The sequence below is a fragment of the Micromys minutus genome (genome assembly GCF_963924665.1).
Source record: "Micromys minutus genome assembly, chromosome: X".
Lineage (NCBI taxonomy): Eukaryota > Metazoa > Chordata > Mammalia > Rodentia > Muridae > Micromys > Micromys minutus.
In genome coordinates this window covers 49,038,733-49,060,614 of record NC_137970.1, presented here as the reverse complement: position 1 = coordinate 49,060,614, position 21,882 = coordinate 49,038,733, and the positions used below count along the sequence as shown (strand labels likewise).

The following is a 21,882-nucleotide window of genomic DNA, read 5'->3' as shown; positions in this document are numbered from 1 at the left end:
GCCGTTTGACAGTATGGATTCAGAACGAAAACAGAACCTCTGAAGAAATCAGGGTCAGCAGTGTGTAACATTTTTTTCCTGCCCATCAGCGTTCCACAGGTTGATCTGTTTTGCCCAAGAGAAAGGAGGCAATGTATTTACGTCTTCTCATACAGGCACGGCCACTGCCACCTAAAACTGCCAACTCAGAAGTTAACCACACAAGCCCTCCGGTTTCGTACCCTGAATATGGTAAATACAAGTGAGAATGGAGTAATTCAGTCTTAAAATAGATCACAGGTAACAGAATGCTTATATAAACTAGACTGCTTTTGACACCTGTAAGAAAATTGTATAGATGGCAATTGGGGGAAAAAACAGATTGTTCCCATCTGTCAGCAAACTGTTGAGCTATACTCAGCTGAAGTCCTCATCGGGATTCTGTTGATCCAGCAGACGGACATGTGTGAATGGGAAGTGACCTCGTTTGCCATTACACTCCCCTTCCCACTGACCACTCACATTAATCTTCATAACCTTTACCAGCTCACCAACCACCAATCAGAGCCGATACTGAGGCGGAGGCAGGTCTAAACTTCTCCATGTAAGGGACAGGAATCATCCCCCTCTTTCTTTCGATGTCCTCTGCATTCCACCACTGCTCTTCAGGCTTATCCCGGATTCTCAGGATGTCTCCTTTCTTAAAGGGAAGATCTTCTTTATCATTCCCATTAAAGTCAAAGAGGGCCCGCACATACTCTGCCTCCTCCTGCCTGAGAATCACTCCACTACCCTGCCTTGATCTGGAAACTGGTTCTATCAATGTTGTAGTGTCCAAATAGTCTATTTTGTAGAATTCCAGTAAAGCAGGCAATGAATCAAATTCTTGATCTCCTATTCGGAGGCTGAGCGGGCGACGGAGGCACTGGAGGGCGCGGGCCGCTGCTGTTGATGATGTATTGGGAGTCGCGCGAGTTTTCGGAGACGCTGAGCACATAGTCCCCGGGGCTGGTGCTCGAGTCCTGCACCAGGAACACCTCGTGCCGCTGGCCCTGCAATAGTGCCACCGCCTCCTGCCGGCTCAAGCGGCCCCAGTACCAGCTACTCCGCTCCTCCGAGTCGAAGTTGCCCGCCAGGGCCGCCTCCGCGCCTTCACGCTGGGCCGCCGCCCGCACACGCGCTCCTCCAGCCCTGGCGCCCGCCGCCCAGCGGACTGGCTCCGGTGTCAGCCTCCCAGCAGCGCCCTGCGGGCCTTCAGTACTTGATTTTTTAAAGGTTTAATAGTATGCATTGAAATCTTACTAGTTACAATGAGCATAAAGTACATCTGAGTTGTTTATCTTAGCCATTCTGACTGGTGTGAGATGGAATCTTGGGGTTGTTTTAATTTGCATTTCCCTGATGACTAGGGATGTTGAGCATTTCTTTAGGTGCTTCTCAGCCATTTAATATTCCTCAGCTGAGAATTCTTTGTTTATCTCTGAACCCCATTTTTAAATAGGATCGTTTGATTCTCTGGAATCTGACTTGAGTTCTTTGTATATATTAGATATTAGACCTCTATTAGATGTGGGATTGGTAAAGATCCTTTCCCAGTCTGTTGGCTGCCATTTTGTTTTCTTGACAGTGTTCTTAGCCTTACAGAAACTTTGCAATCTCATGAGGTCTCATTTATCAATTTTTGATCTTAGAGCATAGGCCATAGGTTCAGGAAAATTTCCCTTGTACCTATGTGTTCTAAGGTTTGCCCCACTTTCTCTTCTAATAGTTATAGTGTTTTTACGTGAAGGTCTTTGATCTATTTGGACTTGAGCTTTGTACAAGGAGATAAGAAAGGATTAATTTGCATTCTTCTGCATGCTGATTGCCAGTTGAACCAACACCATTTGTTGAAGAGGCTGTCCTTTTTCCATTGAATGTTTCTAGCTCTTTTGTCAAAGACCTCTTGCATTCCCATCCAACCACTCAACCAAGCCAGGACCTGCATACCTTGTGCCAGGGTCTAGGCAGGTGATTTCACCCGATTCTCCCTTTCATGTACCTTCTCAAAACTACAGAGCTACCTCCAAACTCCATGTTTAGATCAGATGTATAGCCTGTACTCCAGTCCAGCTCCTTTTCTGCATGACTTCATTCTATCTTCATTCTGTCTTTGCCATATACAATGTTCAGGCTCATCCTAGCCCATAGATCCTGTACTCTGGTTCAGTGTGGTGTGTTCATATCAGATCTAATAAATGAATAATAATATAGCTAATAAAAGAAGTGCCTTTGGCCAAATTGCATTTCAAAAATACAAACACTATGAAAGACCAAGTCAATATGTACCCACCCTAACCTAGCAGTTCTATAGATGTGTTCTCTAATGGGAGTTGTTTAGATGAAACCCAGATTTTCTTTTTTCCCAACATAGTATTTTTTTATTGGTTATTTAGAAATAGAACACAATACACCCCAATTACACTTGCTTCTTATTCCTCCCATGTCCACCTTCCCCTCCTTGTGCCCTTTTTGTCAAAAGAAAAGAATATACCAAGTCCAATTTGTGTTGCCCATATACTCACTGTAGTATGGCCTAGGTCTCTCTCTCTCTCTCTCTCTCTCTCTCTCTCTCTCTCTCTCTCTCTCTCTCTTTCTCTTTCTCTCTCTCCTTTCTTTTTATCTTTTGTTTGAGGGGGCAGGTTGTCACAGAAGACATCAATGTCTCCCATTCTCAATTAGGAGTGTAAAGTCATGAGTACCACTTCAAAAGAAACTTCCTTGCCCAAAGCAGTCAGCAGCAGCATAGATCATGATTTCCAGTGGCAGGCCATGGACTTCAACATAGCTTCCAGTGGCAACATGAACTGCAGACATCCACATGGCCTCTAGTAGCAGCATGGATTTGTAGACCTCAACAGCCTTGATCACAGACATAAACATGGTCTCTGGTAACAACACAGACCTCAGTGGTAACAGAAACTATAACATCAACATGACCTCCAAAGGGAGCACAGACTATGGACATCAACATAGCCTTTGGTAGGTAACACATACCATGGACATTAATTAACACAACTTCAGTAGGCAGCCCAGGCCACAGATACCAATATATTGTCTAGCAGTAACAAAGACCATGGACATTAACATGGTCTCAGGCAGCATCACAAACCATGGACATTCAATGGCCTCTGGCAGCAAATTGGACCATGGGAATCAACAGACTGTGGTGGCAGCATGAACCACAGATGCCAGCATGGCCCTCGGCCATAGCATGGACCTTAAAGGTCTTTTGAGGAGTCTTAAACCAGAAAATGAACCACTTTTCCTCTTGGATATCTTGTTGCCTAGAGCCAGGGTAATTGGGTGACTGGGCAGTGCATTTGGGAACAGAACTTATGTGAGCTTCAGGCTTCTGCACACCACCCTGAAGGCCCTATTCATCAATAACCTGCTTATTTCCCCAGTGTAGCTATGATCCTAGAGCTGTCAGTTTCCCCAAGGCATCTTTTAGTTTTGCCTCCCTCCCCTACACACTCACCCACCATTCTGTCATCTTTTCTACTTTTCCATTGCACATTCATCCTTCAAAGCAGGATTACAAACTGTTGTGTATATGTATATATCTCCCAAACAATTTTATAAACAAGTATTTATTGCGATGACTCATTGGTCTGCTTCAAGATTTGTGGTTTCTGAAGCACCATAAATACTAGACCACTGCAGAGACTCATCTAGAATAACTTGTTGTTGTCCAAAGTCAGGGTGATCTTGTGGCTCGGCAGTGCATCCAGAACAGGATCTGTGAGAGGTCTAGGCTGCTGCGCACCTCTCTTCTCTCAGTGCTGACTGTTTGACCAACTTGCCCAGCATCACCATTATGCTTAGACAGTGGGCAGTGCCATTGGCTCCCTGATCTTCTCCCCCAGCAAAGTGGGCAGTGCGAGATGCAGCAATAGTGGTTCCATGTAGCTCCTGGAAGGCTGAGGACTAGTCCTACTTAACAATGACAAGCTCCCTTGTCTGCAGTAACCCCATACCCATTACTACTGCAACATCTCCGGTTTTGCTACTCTATTGAACATATGGTTCCACTCTGCCACTTTTTTTTCCAATTCCATGAGACCATTTAAAAAAGCATCTTCCCTTAAGACGTGTCTTTTTTAGTTGTTAATGAGACACTGTATACTCTGCAGACTCATCCTCTGCTTTGTCTCCCCTTGAAGCCTCCATGGGTCTTTCAGGTTCTTTACAGCTGCTTCAAGGTCCCTTGGGTGCTGGCAGCTGTTGCCATCTTGAATACCAGGATTCAGAATTTAAAAGAACAACAGAAACCTCATCAAAGAGGTCAAAGAATTTAAGAGTATGCAAAGACACAACTCAATGAACTTAAACAGATTGATTTTAAAAAGAAAAAACAAACTCCTGAGTGATGCACAAAAAACCCAGAACAAATGTGAAATTGATGGAAATGACATGGCAGAGACAATCCAGGACTTGAAAACAGAATTCAACAAAGAAAAATACTGGAGAGAACTCAAGCTGAAATTAAAATGGAGTTGTAAATAAGCAAACACACCAAGCAAATAAAATAATTAAACCAGAAAACTCAAGGGAAATTTGTTATGTCTAAAGAAGACCAGCTGTTTGTCTCTGACCCTGGTCTCTGGAAGATAAGTTTTCAGTAATCCTTTCCAAAGGACAACACAAACCCCATTTGTCCCCATTTACGAACCAGGCCTGAATTTGAAAAGAAGGCCATAAGGTACCAACTCTAGGAACAGACTATTAGTCCCAGGAACTAGGCCTTAAGGTCATAAAACTCCTTCCCAAAGAACGGCCTGGAGATAACCACAAAAATGGGGAAATATCTTATCTCAGAATGGGCCATCTGCTCTGGGTATCTCTATCTCATCCTATGGTTAAATAAATGTTCATGACAGAAATGCAGACCACTGACCACTTGTGACTCCCTAGCACCCACCAATGAAATTTTAGATTAACAAATCCTTCTAAAGAGTTACCTCAGTTCCCTATAAGAAGGCCTTCGTGCCTTTGTCTGGGATTAATATTTTTTTGCTTCTGTAACTTGCATACACAGGTACCCAAATATTGTTTTGAGTTGCCATAATCACTTAGGTTAGCAGTACAGAACAGGTTTTTACATAGATATTGAAGGTCTTTTTGTGGTTTTGCCTTTAAAAGTCCTTCCCAGGGGTCATAAACTCCATAACAAAAGCCTAGCAAGTAGAATAATTCAAACAGAAGACAGAGTATCAGAGCTTAAAAGTAGAGAACTAGACCAAATAGGCAAAGAATATACAAAAAGGAAAAGAAACACACAAAAAGAAATGTGCAGAAAATGTGGAACATCATGGAAAAGAATGAAGAACCCCCATATCATAGAAGAAAACTTCCACAAATTAGGGAAACACACTTATAGATAAAAGAAGCATTCATGCCCCATTCTCCTATTGCCTCTCTTCCACCTCCAGTAACTCCTGAAATATACAGGTAAGCTTCCCTTCCCCCACTCATCATCCCTGCTCTCCGAGCCCTCTGGGCTAGGCCAAACTGAACTGAGCAGCCTGATATCCAAGGGACATATCCATCCTCCTGCCACATCTCCACCCACCTCCACCAGACATGAGGCTCCTTAACCATACAGAACTGCAGGTCTGGAACCATACACTCCAAGGATATCCACCAGAGGCTTGACATACTAGGACCATCAAGGATCAATCCCCTCTTTTTTATAACAATTTTAATTAATTAATTTATTATATATAAGTACACTTAGCTGTCTTCAGACACACCTAAGGAGGTCATCAGATCTCATTACAGATGGTTGTGAGCCACCATGTGGTTGCTGGGATTTGAACTCAGGATCTCTGGAAGAGCAGTCAGTGCTCTTAACCACTGAGCCATCTCTCCAGTCCCAACCCCCTCTTAATAACTACTACAAAAACATCCAAGGACCAAAACCACCCAGATGATTAAAGAACCTCAAAAGAACACAGTCACCAAAAGCCAGGGCAACATGATACCTTCAAAGCACAGCCATCCCACTACAGGAAGCTATGGATATCCTAACAAAGCTCAAACATAAAAAATAACCTTAAATCTTATAAAGATAATAAAAGGCCTTTATTGAGTAAATAAAATATCCCTTAAAGAAATATAGAAAAATACAATCAAGCAGGCAGAGGTTTTTAAAGAGGAAACAAATATGTCCCTTAAAGACATACAGGAAAATACAATTAAACAGGTGAAGGAAATAAATAAAACCGTGTGAGACCTGAAAGTGGAAATAGAAGCAATAAAGAAAACACAAACTGAGGGGATCCTGGAGATGAAAAACTTGGGGAAGAGAACAGGAACAACAGATGCAAGCATCACCAACAGAATACAGGAGATAGAAGAGAGAATTTTAGGCATATTAGAACATAAAATAGAGTCTTCTAGCAACCTCCAAATGAAGATGTAGAACTCTCAGCTCCTTCTGCACCATGACTCCCTGGATGCTGCCACACTCCCACCTTGATTATAATAGACTGAACCTCTGAAATTATAAGCCAGCCCCAATTAAATGTTGTCCTTTATTAAGAGGTGCCTTGGTCATGGTGTCTCTTCATATCAATTCAAACCCTAAGACAGAAGTTGGTACCAAGGACTGCGATAGGCTTGACCATGCTTTTGTTTGGAAGAATGTGATTTGGGGACTTTGGATTTGGAATGAAGTAAAAAGTTTTAAGTGGGAGTTAATGAGGTATTCTAGTAGTAATATGGAAGACTTTGTTACTGAGTGTGATTTGAAGTGTGTTGACCTAGCCCAAGAAGATTCAGTGGAGAAGAATTTCGGTATGTGGCCTAAAGACTGTTTTTGTGGCATTTTGGTGAAGAATGTGGCTTCTTTTTACTATTGCCTGAAGAATCTTCTTGAGGCTAAAGTGAAGAGATTTATATTAATTGTACTGACAAAGAAGTCTCAAAAAATCCTGACAGAGACTTTGTTCTCTGTTTAAGTCTCATAAAGAGCATTTTGAACAAGAGTAACAGCTTAGAAAGAAAAACTATAAAATGCATGGTTCAAATAACAATAAAGGGGCTTCAGGAAGTGAAATGGAACTGAATCCTTCATTCAAGGATATGAAATTGAATTAACACAGTGGTTACCTTGGTAAAAGATCCCACCCTGTTAAATTGAGTTTCAAGGCATGTTATTTCAAGCTTTTAATCCCAGGAGTCAAAGCCAAGCATATTTCTAAATTCCAGGCTAGCTTGGGACCGAGCTAGTTCTAAGTGAAAGAAAATGCTTAAATCTAGGCATGGTGGTACATGCCTTCAATTCCAGCCTTCAGGAGACAGAGCCAAGTTGATCTCTGGGTTAAAATTAATCTACAGAGCAAGTTCCAGATCAGGCAAATTTAGGCAATGAGAGAGTTGGAAAACAGAAAGTTTGTACTAGATTAAGAAAGGGTCATGCTCCAGCCCCAGCAAGCAGCTGAACTCAGCAACTTTGGCCATTTGTCTCTGGCTTTAGAATCAAGAATAGAAGGGTCTACTAGAGCAATTAATTCTGGTTAACTGGAGTTAAGAAATTAGCAGTAATTATGAAGAGACCATCATCACTGAAGGGAAATCTTCAAGAAAGTTTATTTTCCGAGAGCACAAAGAAACTGTGTTCCAGAGATATCCAAGGTTATACCTCATAATGCAGCTATACTTGATAATGTGTAAGAATCACCCAGGTGGTGCTGGTTTTGAAAGTATGAAGGGGTCATGGAGATCAGCTGTGAGAGGCTGGGGAAGGCCATTGGTGAAGGTGCAGTCCCAGTTGCAATTGATGGCCCAGGACTGAAGGAGTCATCACGTAAATGTTTGGCACCATGAAGAGAGCCTATGAAGCCTAGTTGCAGCAGAAGGCCCCAGCATTTTGGAGATGCTGGTACCATGGGATGACCACTAAGAACAGCAGCTGCAGTGGAGTAGTGTTATTCAGAGCCTAGAGTACTACAGGGGGCAGAGCTGGAGAAGTGACCCAAGCCCTTTAGAGGAGCCCAGAAGATCATGTGTATATCTCAGACATTGGAATAAGAAGCTGTAAAATTGAAGCTACCTTGGAGACCCCAAGCAGTTCCAGATGCCAGAGCTGTGAGTTACCTGCTGAGGAAAGCTAACAGGGAGTTGAAACAGCCCAGGAGAAAGAAGTTTGTTGCAGTCAACAAAGATGAAAAAGGAGTTGGAGACCTGAAGACCATTTTAACATCAGACATGAAGGTAAAGAGTTTGGAGTTTGCCCAGCTGGTTTCCTGTCTTGCTTTGGGGATTACAATTATATGAATGGATGAATATCAGAAAAGACTTTGAACTTTTAACTTTGTTGAGACTGCTATATACTACAGGGACTTTGGAAGTTGGACTATATGTATTTTTCCTTATGCTATGGCTAGGTATAGTCCCCATGTGTTTGACTCACATAGACTCATGTGTTTGAACAAGTCTATGTGAGTCAGAGAATGTGATGGTTTGTATGTGCTTAGCCCAGAGAGTGGCACTATTAGGAGGAATGGCCTTGTTGGAGTAGGTGTGCCACTGTGGACTTGGGCTTTAAGTCCCTCATCCAAGCTGCCTTCAGCTCCTCCTGCACCATGCCTACTTGGATGCTGCCATGCTCCTGCCTTGATAATGAACCTCTGATCCTTCTAGTCCCAATTAAATGTTGGTCTTTATAAAAAGAAGAAGATACAATAGAAGAAATTGATACATAAGTCAAAGAAAATGTTAAAGCTAAAAATTTCCTGACACAAAACATCCAGAAATGAGACTCCTCCTAGCACATAATAATCAAAACAAAATCTACAGAACAAAAAAGAATATTAAAAGAGCTTAAGGAAAAATTTCCAGTAACATACAAAGACAGACCTATGAAAATCACACCTGACTTCTCAACAGATATTGTAAAAGCTAGAAGGGTTTTGCTAGATACTCTATAACCCCAGATTCAAACAATATCTATCCACAAATTCAGCCCTACAGAAAATACTATAATTGAAATAATGCCTTTTATCTTATCAAACCACCATGGACTAAAGATGGACTTCAACAACAGCAGAAACAACAGAAAGCCTACATTCTCATGGAAACTGAACAACTCTCTACTCAATGATCACTGAGTGAGGGAAAAATAAAGAAAATGAGGGCACAACATACCCAAACTTATGGGACACAATGAGAACAGTATTAAGAGGAAAGATCATAGCTCACAAAGAAATGAGAAAGTTCTTATATCAGCAATTTAAAAGTACACCCGAAAGTGTGACTGTTTCTCATGACTGCATTTGGGGATTACAATGTTGAACTGATATGAGGTCATGGTGTTCTATATCTGGGTAGAAAAAAATTAGTGAAAAACAGTTGTCTAAACATCTCATATGGTTATAAGTCTAATGTCCAGGGAATGCAATCTTTAAACATTAAAGACATAAACATTTTTTGGTTATTGTCTTAGTTAAGGTTTTACTGCTGTGAATAGACACCATGACCAAGGCAAATCTTATAAAAACAATATTTAATTGGGGCTGGCTTACAGGTTCAGAGGCTCAGTCCATTATCATCAAGGTGGGAGCATGGTAGTGCCCAGGCAGGCACGGTACAGGAGGAGCTGAGAAGACTTTTTGATCTTCTGAAGGCTGCTAGAATACTAGATTCCAGGCAGCTAGGATGAGGGTTTTATAGCCCACACCTCCTCCAATAAGACCACACCTACTCCAACAGTGCCACACCTTCTAAAAGTACCAATCCCTGGGCCAAAGCATATACAAACCATCACATTCCACTCCCTGGCTCCCATAGGCTTTTAAAATCACTAATTTCTTAGCTCCAGCTAACCAGCATCAATTGTTCCAGTATTCCTTCTTTTTTTTCATTCTAAAGCCAGAACCATATGACTGAAGCTGCCATGTTCTGCTGTTTTCTGGGGCTGGAACATGGCCCCCTTATTATATTACCAGGTTTCTATTTTCTGACTTTGTTTCTACCTAAGTTTGGCTTTCCTGGTACTTGCTCTGTAGATTCACCTTGAACTGTGATATCTCCATGGCTCTTTCTCCTGTAATGCTGGGATTAAATGCAGGTACTACCATGTCTGGATTTAAGCTTTTCTTCACCTAGAACCTGATTTGTCCCAGGCTGGCCTTGAATTCAGATATCTGTTTGTGTTTGGATTTGTCTCCTGGGACTAAAGGTGTGTACCTATAGGTTGATGTCAAGGTAATACATGATTGGACAGTAGAGAGTGAGGCAGGAACAAAGTTTTGGTAAGGTGGGAGAAGAGAAAGGAGATCTCAAGAAGAAGCAACATGGAGGCAGACATAGATATTCCTCTCTGCACATCTTTATATGGATACAGGTTGTTGTGGGTATTTAATGAGAGATGGAATTGTACAGGATGATCTGACTTATCTAGGTGGGCAAATTATATCATAGCAATTGGATCAGAGTATTTTGGTGTGTTCTTTGATGCTCCAGTTCTCTGCCATATTCCAGATTCCTTCTTTTGAATTCCAAAATCCTCAAAAACACTTACTTAGAAGGAAAGATAGAGAAGTCTTGGGTCAGAGTTGTCCTTTCCCTATCCTAATTTCCTAGTCCACCTGAATGGGTATGTCCAGTCTGTGATCAGGGAACAGCTATTATGGTCTATTCTACCCCTGGAAGGTCCTACTGAGTAGTGGGATTCCATGCTTTACTGATGGCTCAATCCTGGGTCATCTCTTAATGTCCTCCTTCAGTAAATTACACAAGCTCTAAGAGAAACCAGGAGCTCCATTCATCCATTCTCCAGTCTCACATAATCTAGTGATCAGACACAGAACTGAAAACAGAACCAGATGAAAAAAAAAACATGTAGGCATGTAGGTTCTAGCTTATTAGCTCATTGATACACTTAGGAGAAGCCCAGGATCCAAGACTTATCCATCTCATTCTGGAGCCCATATGCAGAAATAAGCAAGCAATTAGAATTATAGCTCTAAGAGTGAAGAACCAGGGAACAATGACCATCAGAAGTAGGTTAGTGTCCAATGTCTGGGATGCATTTGTAATTTTCTGGGACCTAAAAGGCTTGGGAAGTTACAATTCTTTGCTCTCTATACCACACACAGCTCATATCATAAGCTCATATCATAGCTGCTGCTGTGGTGCTCATCCCACAGTCCTGACATTTTTGCAACTTTTATACCACCAACTCCAGTACCACATAGTACTTACATAGTACTCTCACATATTGCCAAGTTAGGCTGACAGCATAAAATGCAGCTTCGGCCCCTCTGGACTACATTATGTGTATATTGATCCTGAAGAAATACTTTCCAGATGATTCATCTCAATGGCCCTGATCTCTTATTAATCACAGCTGGTTCTTCAACCCCAGATAACCAGTATCTATTGTCCCCAAAGCAAAACTTTTCCTCCAGGGGACTCTTGTTTATCACAGATGACTCTTCAGCCCCAACTAATGAGAACCACAGATCACATTAACTATCCTGAAATAGTATTTAAGAGACTCAAACTTCTCTCAGAACCTTCAGAAGCCAAACCTATTATCCTATAATTAGCCATGGATGACAGGGAGCTCACAGACATTCATCCCATTCCTATCTAGTCCCCAGATTGGGAGACTGGAGGCCTTTTGGAGAAACAATTTTGGTTATGTAAGCTTCATACCTGTAACTTGGCCCTGAAATATAACATCACCCAACCAAAACAGGTTACATGCAACTCACAGGTCCTTCTAGACTCAGCCAACAAGGTTTCCAACATGTACTGGGCTTGCACTCAGGATACTGCTACTCATCATCTATTTGATTGTTTCTTTTTTTTTCCAACATGATATTTTTTATTGATTATCTGAGAATTTCACATCATGTACCTCAATTAAACTCACTTCCCAGTCCTTTCATGTCTGACCCTACTTGTGACAAGAAGGTGGAGAAGAAAAAGAAAAGGAGGAGGAGGAGGAGGAGGAGGAAGAGGAGGAGGAGGAGAGGGTAAATGAAGAATGAGGAGGAGAAAACAAAAGACAAAATCCGAGTTCAATTTGTGTTGCCCATACACACACTGGAGCATGGTCAAACTCCTAGTGGCCAGCCTCTGAAAGAAAACTGAGTCTTTCTCTACCCACACCTCACTAGAAGTCATCAGTTGTAGAGAGCTACACTTCAGCATCAATATCCCAATTTTTAAGAGTTCTCGTCAATGTTTTTCTGTCTAACATTGACATTCTGTCTAACAATGTTTTTTTTTTGTTTGTTTGTTTTGGTGGGGTGGAGTGTAGATAGGGGTTGTCACAGAAGCCTTCTCTTTTACAACTGTGAGTATGCAGTTATTGATACCACTGTACAAGTAGCTTTCTTTCCCTTCATAGTTGGCGGGACCATGGATTATGGATTTCCACATGGTTTCTAGCAATAGCATGGGGCATGGACATCCACATGATCTTCATATTAACAAATGCCACAAACCCCAGCATGCTCTCTGGTGGCAGTGCAGGCCATAGACATCATCATGGCCTTCTACCACAGCAAGATTGTGAATCCACATGGCCCTCCTTGGAACGATAGGTCACCCACATCAACATGGCCTCCAGTGACAGCCCAGACCATGGATATCCACGTGAACTTCACATTTTAATACATCCCTGGGCAGTAGATCATGGATAACAGCATGGCCTTCAGGGGCAGCATGACCATAGAGGTCTTTGGGGGCGGGGTCTGGGATGCCCAATCCTTTCAATATCCAGTCTTTGCTCAGAGCCTGGGTGATCGTGAAGCTGGTTAGTACATTTGAAGGCTGAGTCTGCCTAAGCTAAAATCTGCTGTACATCACCCTGTCAGCACTATTTAGCATCTATATGTTCCCCATTCATCACAGCCTTCTCTCATACCTATCACCACCATTGCGTTTCTAGTCCCATCTTTCTCCATTGAGCACTCACCGCTCTGTTCCTCTGTCTTTCCCATTTCTCTACTGCATATTTATTTGTCATAGTGAGGCTGGAAACGGCACGGTGTCACACAGTATATTTTTTTTTGCCCAAAAAGCTTTGCATGCAAATATTCATTGCAATGAGTCACTGATCTGGTTCAAATTTTCTTGTTTCTGAAATACTAAAAATACTGGGCCATTGCCAAGGCTCCTCTCAGATATCCTGCTGTTGTCTGGAGTCAGGGTGATGTTGTGGCTAGGCAGGGTATCTGGGGGCAGATTCTGAGTAAGCTCCTGGTTGCCACACACCTCTGGGTCTCCATGTCTTGACACTCTAAAAGTTATCTAAAGGACCGGGCTTTACCTCTGTGCTTGTAGCCTGCTGGAAGCACTACTGCCACCACTCTTCATCTTCTAGCAAAGCAAGCAATATAGGTTGGAGCTGCAGTGACTCCAAGTTGGGGCCATCAAGTGGACCTAGGACCAGCCCTGTTCATTAACATGTCTCCACAGGAACTTTCATCTCTCTCTCTCTCTCCCTCTCTCTCTCTCTCTCTCTCTCTCTCTCACACACACACACACCACCACCACCACCACCACCACCACCGTCCTTGGTGTTTGCTGCCCCAAGGCTTATCAAACACAACTGTTGAGCTTGTAGGCCAGGGGAGTACTACTGCCCTGTGATTTCTATCTCCCAGCAGGGCAAGCAGCATGGTTGCCCCACAGTTCAGCAGACATGGCCCATGTGCTTCCAACCTCCTGGCTGAGATCTTTCTTTCCAGTTTCATGAGTTAAATTTTTAAAAGCATCTTCCCATAAAGATTTGACTTTTATTTTTTTAGTTGTTCTGAAGGTACTAAGGGCTCTGCAGATTGATTTTCTACCATGTTGTCACCCCGCAGAGCCTCCATGGTTCTCTCAGACTCCTCAGAGTTCCAGTGGGTGCAAGCAGATGCTACCATCTTGGCTTTCCCCCACTTGCTCATTTTCAACAGTATATCTACCTTCCCTGTTACATCTCATTTACAACCATGAGGCTAAGGGTTCAAGGTTGCAGCAAGTCACATAACATAAAAGGCAGTCACAAAGTGGGCAGATTCTCAACTAGGAGAGAGATTTAAAGTCATTCCTCGTAGGGCACGGGGGATATCTAATGGAAACAAAAGTAGTAATAGTCCCAAGGATCATCAGAAAGGTTCATGGCACAACTGATGAATGCTTGCTTTCTCCTACTTGCTCATTTTCAACAGTTTATCTACTTTCAAGGTACTTGCAAGGACAGTCTTGACCACTGTCATAACAATATCATTTGTGCTACTGGAGATCCCCTGTACATAACGACCAGGGTAAGGATGGTATCTGCTGTAGAAAAGCAGCATCTAGTTTGAAACTAGATGGCACAAACCCCACTATAATATCAGAAGTGAGACACCAGAAAGAGAATCACCCAGGGTGTCTGACTTCAGATTTTCAGAGCTTAATCCCTTCTTGTTCTCATGACCCTAGTTCAGTGAAGGGGTTCTGATACGGTAAATGAACCCCTTGTTGCCTCTTTTTTTCCTGAAGGTAATTCCTTTTTGGCAATTAGCCAAAATTGTGATGCATGTAAAAAAAAATACCATTAACAGCCTATCAAACTTTACCCAGTAAGAAACTAGTTCATCTTTCTGGTACATTCTAGAAGGTCCCCTCATGTCCCACCTCCCAAGGTTGCCTGTTCCATTCATTGTGCTGGCCCTCAGGGCTTCACTCCCGTTTCCCCTGCCACAAATACCTAATCATGTTTCCCTTTTCCTCTTCCCCTGAAATGCCCAACAGTGGAGAGAGGGAACTTGTAGAGTCCAAATCCAATAGAAAGATGGAGCATCAAGTGGAGGGATGGAGTTGCCATCCCACAGTCCAAAACTTTGACCCAGAATTGTTTCTGTCTAAAAGAACATCAGGGACAAAAATGGAGAAGAGACTGAGGGAAAGGAGAACCAGTGACCCACCCAAATTGGGATCCATCTCAAGGTGGGGTGGGGCAAGGCCTGACACTATTAATGATACTATGGTGTGCTTACAGAGAGGAGCCTAGCATGGCTGCCCTTCAAGAGGCCCAACAAGTTGATGACTGAGACAGATACTCACATCCACCCAATGGACAGAAGCTGATGACCCCTGTTGTTGAATTAGAGAAAAAAATGGAAGAAGCTGAGGAAGAGGGTGGCCTTTTAGGTTGACCAGCAGTCTCAACTAACATGGATGTCCTAGTCAGAGTCTCTATTCTTGCACAAAACATCATGACTAAGAGGCAAGTTGGGGAGGAAAGGGTTTATTCAGCTTACACTTCCACATTGCTGTTCATCACTAAAGGAAGTCAGGACTGGAACTCAAGCATGTCAGGAAGCAGGAGCTGATGCAGAGGCCATTAAGGGATGTCACTTACTGGCTTACTTCCCCTGGCTTTCTCAGTCTGCTTTCTTATAGAACCCAGGTCTACCAGCCCAGGGATGGTATGACTCACAATGGGCTGGGCCCTCCCCCCTTGATCACTAGTTGAGAAGATGCCTTACAGCTGGATCTCATGAAGGCATTTCCTCAACTGAGCCTCCTTTCTCTGTGATAACTCCAGCTTCTGTAAAGTTGACATACAACTGGCCAGTACATGTAACCCCTTGTCAACTTGACACACAAACACACCACCATTAAGCCTCAACCCTTACTTTCTTATTCATCCCCAAGATCTAAATAACTTTAAGAGTCCCACAGTCTTACAAAATCTCACATAATAAAATTTCAGTCCCATTAAAATATCCAATCTCTTTTAAAATTCAAAGTCTTTTTTTCAATTCAAAGTCTATTAACTGTGGGTTCTACTGCTTCCTTTAAGTGGGAAAAATATCAGCGCACAGTCACAATCAGAAGCAAAATCAACCTCTAACCAACCAATGTCTGGGAATCCACTTATGAACTTCTGGGCTCCTCAAAGGACTTGGGTCACTTCTCCAGATCTGCCCTTTGTAGCACACACCTTATCTTCTAGGCTCCAGATGCCGGTTCTCCACTGCCGCTGCTGTTCTTGGTGGTTATTTCATGGTACTGGCATCTCCAAAACACTGCTGTCAGTACTGGGGCACTAATTGCAACTGAGGATGCACCTTCACTAATACATGGCCTCTCACAGTGCGGAGCCTCAGCTGCTCTCCATGAACCCCTTCATTCTTTTAAAACCAGTACCACATGGGTGACTCTTACACATTACCAAGTTTAGCTACAGAACAAGGTACAATTTTGGGTATCTCTGGAACACAGCTTCTTTGTGCTCTCAGGAAACCCTTCCCAGAAGACTTCATCTTAATGATGCTGGTCTCTTCTTAATCACCACTAATTTCTTACCTCCAGATGACCAGCATCAATAGCCCCAGTAATGCAAAGGTTTTGCTTTGATAGTTTTGGTATCTTGTTAATCACAGCTGATTCTTCAGCTCCAGCTAACCAAAACCACAGAATCTTCACAATCAAAACAGCAACAGCCCTCACAAGAGTCTTCAATCTTCCCTCTGAAATTTCACAAGCCAGGCCTCCATCTTCTGCACTTTTCTCAACATTACCTTCCAAGCTCCTACAGAACATCCCACAGAGCTCTTAACATCTCATTGTCTCTTCTAGCTCAAAGTTTCAAAGTCCTTCCACAGTCTCCCCAAAACATGATCAGGTTGTCACAGAAATACCCCACTCCTGGTACCAATTTGTCTTAGTCAGTGTTTCTATTCCTGTACAAACATCATGACCAAGAAACAAGTTGGGGGAGGGGGTTTATTCAGCTCACACTTTCCACTTTGTTGTTCATCACCAAAGGAAGTCAGGACTGGAACTCAAGCAGATCAGGAAGCAGGAGCTGTTAGTGGTCCCCTGAAACCTATTGTCTAGCTTTGGGTTTACTCTTCCATCCTAAGGAGCCTTGCAGGACCCCAAGAGTTTCCTGTACCCCATGGTAGCCTTCAGTGGCCTTTAGACTAGCCATCTTGGAACCTTGCTTCACTAATCCTATTCCAGTTGGGTCCTCCTGGGACATGGCCTACAGAAATGAGTTTCACACAGGCCCTGAACTCCACTGTCTAGTTCTGGGTTCAATCTTCAGTTATTATGTGCTTTGCAGGACTCCAAGAGCATTCTGCTTCCCTGTGGAGACCTGCAGAGACCCCCAAGTACTAACATCTTGGAACATTACCACACTAATACCTTGCTAGTGGGGCCTGCCTAAAGCACAGCCATTAGAGTGGGGGTACCCTGACCTCCATTGTCTGGTCCACAACCCCCCCCCCCACATTCCCAAAAATTTCTGCGGCTATCAAGATTATTTATCTAACACCAGGAAAAAACAGTTGCTTAAGTACAGCATGTGAACACAATCAACAAGACCCAGGATGATATAACATCATCAGAGCCTGATATCCTGCTACAACACACCCTGGATTTCCAATGGAAATGAAGTACAAGAAAATGATCTTAAGTACTTTTTTATAAAGATGATAGAACCATTTAAAGAGGAAGGAATAAATTCCTAAGGAAATACAGGAAATTACATCCAAGCAGGTAGAGAGACATTTGAAGAGGAGACAAATAAAAATAAATACAGGAAAATGCAATTAAACAGGTGAAAGATATGAATAAAACTGTCCAAGACCTGAAAATGAAATTAAAGCAATAAAAATATACAAACTGAGGCAATCCTGGAGATGGAAAACCTAAGAAAGAGATCAGAAACTACAGACATAAGGCATCATTAGGAGAAGACTAACTGCACTCAAGAAAATACAAGAAACAAATAATTACACACCATAAAAACCAAGAAGATTGAAATAACTCCTTGTTATGTTATCAGACCACCATGGATTAAAGCTTGACTTCAACATCAACAGAAACAAAAGAAAGCCTACAAACTCATGAAAACTACATACCTCTCCACTCAATGATCACTGGGTCAGGGGAGAAATAAAGAAAGAAATTAAAGACTTTCTAGAGTTCAATGAAAATGAAGGCACAACACTCCCAAACTTACAGGACACTATGGGAGCCATGCTAAGAGGAAAGTTCATAGGACTAAGTGCGTACATAAAGAAACTGAAGAGTTCTCACACCAATGAATTAAAAGTACACATGAAAGCTCTAGAAAAAAAGAAGCAAATACACCAAGGAGGATTAGACTGCAGGAAATAATGAAACTCAATGAAATTAATCAATTAGAAACAAAGAGAACAATGCAAAGAACCAACAAAACCAAAAGCTGGTTCTTTGAGAAAATCAACAAGATAGACAAACCCTTAGCCAAACTAACTAAAAGACAGAGAGAAAGTACCCATATTAACAAAAATCAGAAATGAAAAGGACAAATGAGAGCAAACACTGAAGAAATTCAAAGAACCATTAGGACTTAATTAGTAGTCCTATAACCTGTAAGGAAATAGAAGCAATCATTAAGATCTCCCGATTAAAAAAATGCCCCTGGAATAATGATTTGGTGCATAATTCTACCAGAGTTTCAAAGAAAACCCAATGACAATACTCCTCAAACTATTCCACAAAACAGAAACAGAGGAAATAATGCCAAACTCATTCTATAAGGTCACAGTCATCCTGTGTGGTGGTCTAAATATTTTTGTTCCATAGGGCATGGAACTGTTAGGAGATGTGGTCTTATTGGAGAAAGTATGTCCATGTTGCGGTAGGCTTTGAAGCTCTGCCCAGTATGGAAGAGTCAGTCTTCTCCTGGCTGACTTCCGATCAAAATGCCAAAACTCTCAGTTGCTTCTCTACCACCATGCCTGCCTGGATGCTGCCATGATGATAATGGACTGAACCTCTAAACCTGCAAGCCAGCCACAATTAAGTTGTTGTTTCTTATTAGAGTTGCCTTGGTCATGGTGTTTCTGTTAGAAATGGAAACCCTAACTGAGACATGCTGATACCTAAACCACACAAAGTCACAACAAAGAGAATTTCAGACCAATTTGTCTAATGAACACTGAGCCAAAATATGCAATATAATACTACCAAACTGAATCCAAGAATACATAAAAAGACGCCATCCACTATGGTTATATGTGCTTTGTCCCAGGGATACAGGCATAGTTCAACATATAAAAATCTACCATTGTAATCCACTATATAAAAAAACTGAAAACAACAACAACAACAACAACAACAAAAGCAAAACAAAACAAAACAAACAAACAAACAAAAAAACCCCACCATGGTCCTTTCACTAAAGGCCAAAAATAAAGTTTGATAAAATCCTGTGTGGTAAATATTAAAATGAATTGCTTAACCTTTTATCAGCCCCTGTGGTCTCACTCCTCAGACACTACTCCAGTGTGCAACAGAGTGCACAGACTCTACCCAGTTTCTTCTGTACTGGGTGGATACGACCACCTCGGCATGTTCCTTTCTCCACCACCTGGTATAAACATGACTCCAAAGCCCAGTAGCTTATCAAATGGGTTTATACGTCAAATTCTCAATCCACAAACCCTCTACACAATAAGCTTACAACTAATGGACAAAGATTCAAACTACCCTTCTATACAAGATTTAAAAAGACCCATAGAAACCCTTAAAAATAGTAATAACAACCTCATCAAGCTAGAGATATGCCAAGAGATATATAAACATCTGCCTCCATCTTCATTCCCCCTGGAATCTCACTTCCTTTCCTCCTCTTCCATTTTCCTAGCCTTTTACCTGCCTACCTCTCAACTATCCAATCATGTATCATGTACCTTAATATCAACCCACAAAATTTAACACCCCTTCATAATAAAAGTCTTGGTCTTCTTGTGAATTCTCCAACAGCTGGAGCTCAGCTTGCTTTATTATAGAACCCAGGTCTACCAGCCCAGGGGTGGCACCACCCACAACGGGCTGGGCTCTCCTCCCCTTGATCACTAGTTGAGAAAATGCCTTACAGCTGAATCTCATGGAGGCATTTCCTCAACTGAGGCTCCTTTCTCTGTGATAACTCCAGCTTGTGTTAGGTTGACACAAAACCAGATGGTAGAGGTGTGTTCTGACTGGTCTTCCTTGAGTGTGTGAACTTACTGTGTAATTTTGCTGTCTGTTTTGTATGACTGTTCCTCCTTGAATCTACAAGCTTATTGTTTCTCCTGCCCTGAGTACTCACTCCCCACTTTAGAATTTATCTCTGGTCTTTCTAGCCACTAGATCTAATAGGGATTCAAACATCATTTGGGCATGGCTAAGAATCTAGAATATTTGTAACAAAAAAGTTAATGTAATACTTACAACATAGGGTTGATAATTAAAAGTGTGTGCATAGATAATCTTAAAGGAACCATATGGTACTTGTAATCAACATGTGGCCTGCTGCCATCCTTAGGCAGTCATGTGACTGGCAGCCATCTTCGATAGTGTTGGAAAGGATGACCTATGGCTTCACCACCATTTCACCAAGTGCAACTACATCTTGTGGACCGACCAGGGAGAGAAGAGGTCCTCAAGATATTTTGGGCTGTGAATTTTTGTATGATAATTTCTGTCCTATTTAGAAAAAGTTTATAAAGGATATAAGGATATGATTTAAAAACCATGCTTGCTGAGACAGGGACCGCGGCGAGCAAGGTCTGCTGAAGACAGAGCCAGTGGCTGAGGAAGGAGAGGATGCTGTTGCCATGCTCAGTGCCCCAGAGATGCTGATGGAGGAGGAGCAAGAGGAGCTGAGAGGGGAACTCAGGTGGAAGAAGAAATCCAGACTCTGTCCCAAGTGTTGGCTTCAAAAAGGAAGCATCTTGCAGAAATCAAGAGGAAACTTGGGATCACCTCACTTCAGGAATTCAAGCATAATATCGCCAAAGGGTGGCAAGACATGACGGCAACCAATGCATACCAGACGACATCCGAAACTATCACAAGTCGGACAGCAGGCCTCCGCTGCGATTTCCTCAGTTGGCTTGGTCATCACCAAAGAGATGGAAGACGTGAAAAACTCTACAACTTTCAAGTCATTCGAAGGAAAAGTGGAAAACTTAAAGTCTAAAGTAGGAGGAGCCAAGCCTGCTGGTGTCGATTTTGGAGAAGTCCTGAATTCCACAGTGAATGCTACCAGTACCACAACCATGGGGCCACCTCTAGGGCTGATGAAACGAGTGTCCTGAGCTGCCGACCTGCTGCTCACTGCCAGGTGCTGCAAGCATGTTTTGACAACACTGATGACTGCATATTTCTACCAGATGTGCTTTTATTTAGCTTTACTTGTTTCTTTGGCCAAATAGTCTGTGAAAGAGACAAAGTGAAACCATCTTCACTGCCACTCCAGGGAAACACCAGTTATTGTGTGTGGAAGGCTCTCTGTATAGGAAACAACATCATAGAGCCTCCGGCAGTCCCTGCAGGCAACCACTGTGTTTCTCCTTAAAATCCCCTTACATCTGGATTCTAGTTTGATCTTTCTTTGCTATCTATATGAGTCATTCTTTTTTGGATCTCTGTACACTTAATCAATTTCTAACTAAAACTGTTCTTTCCTAAATTCTGGTTATTAAAAGTCTTGAAATTATTTCATTATTTTCAAAGGAGAAACTGCCAGATGCATTTTATTTCTTGGATATACAGTTATATGATGACCATAGCTTGGGTTTCTGAAGATACCAGACTAAAGTAGACTGGTGTGTCTGTGTGTGTCTGTCTGTCTGTGTGTGTGTGTGTGTGTGTGTGTGTGTGTGTGTGTGTGTGTGTGCATTTCATTAGTTCTGTAAGTTAACACCCTTTAGGAAGCACAGAAAGCTGTATGAGAAATACAACTTGAGTATTCTTTATATTGAGGTGTCGTTGATAACCCCGAAGGGTGTAAGGCACCAGTACAAATGAGCTTCCCATGTTGTCAGTTTGTCTGTGACTGTGAACTGTACTGTATAAATTGTTCCCACTTTGAGAACT

General features: G+C 42.2%; 2 pseudogenes across 2 annotated transcripts; one reads left to right on the top strand and one right to left on the bottom strand.

The window, feature by feature from the left end:
• Positions 1-326: 326 nt before the first annotated feature.
• On the bottom strand, positions 327-2,901 carry LOC308414933 (adapter molecule crk-like; annotated as a pseudogene). The gene is made up of 2 exons: positions 2,744-2,901; positions 327-1,239 (listed from the first exon to the last, which is right to left on the bottom strand). The product of its transcript is annotated as an adapter molecule crk-like (transcript).
• LOC308414932 (tumor protein D52-like) lies at positions 2,900-21,101 on the top strand (annotated as a pseudogene). The gene is made up of 2 exons: positions 2,900-3,000; positions 20,552-21,101. The product of its transcript is annotated as a tumor protein D52-like (transcript).
• The last annotated feature ends 781 nt before the right edge of the window (positions 21,102-21,882 follow it).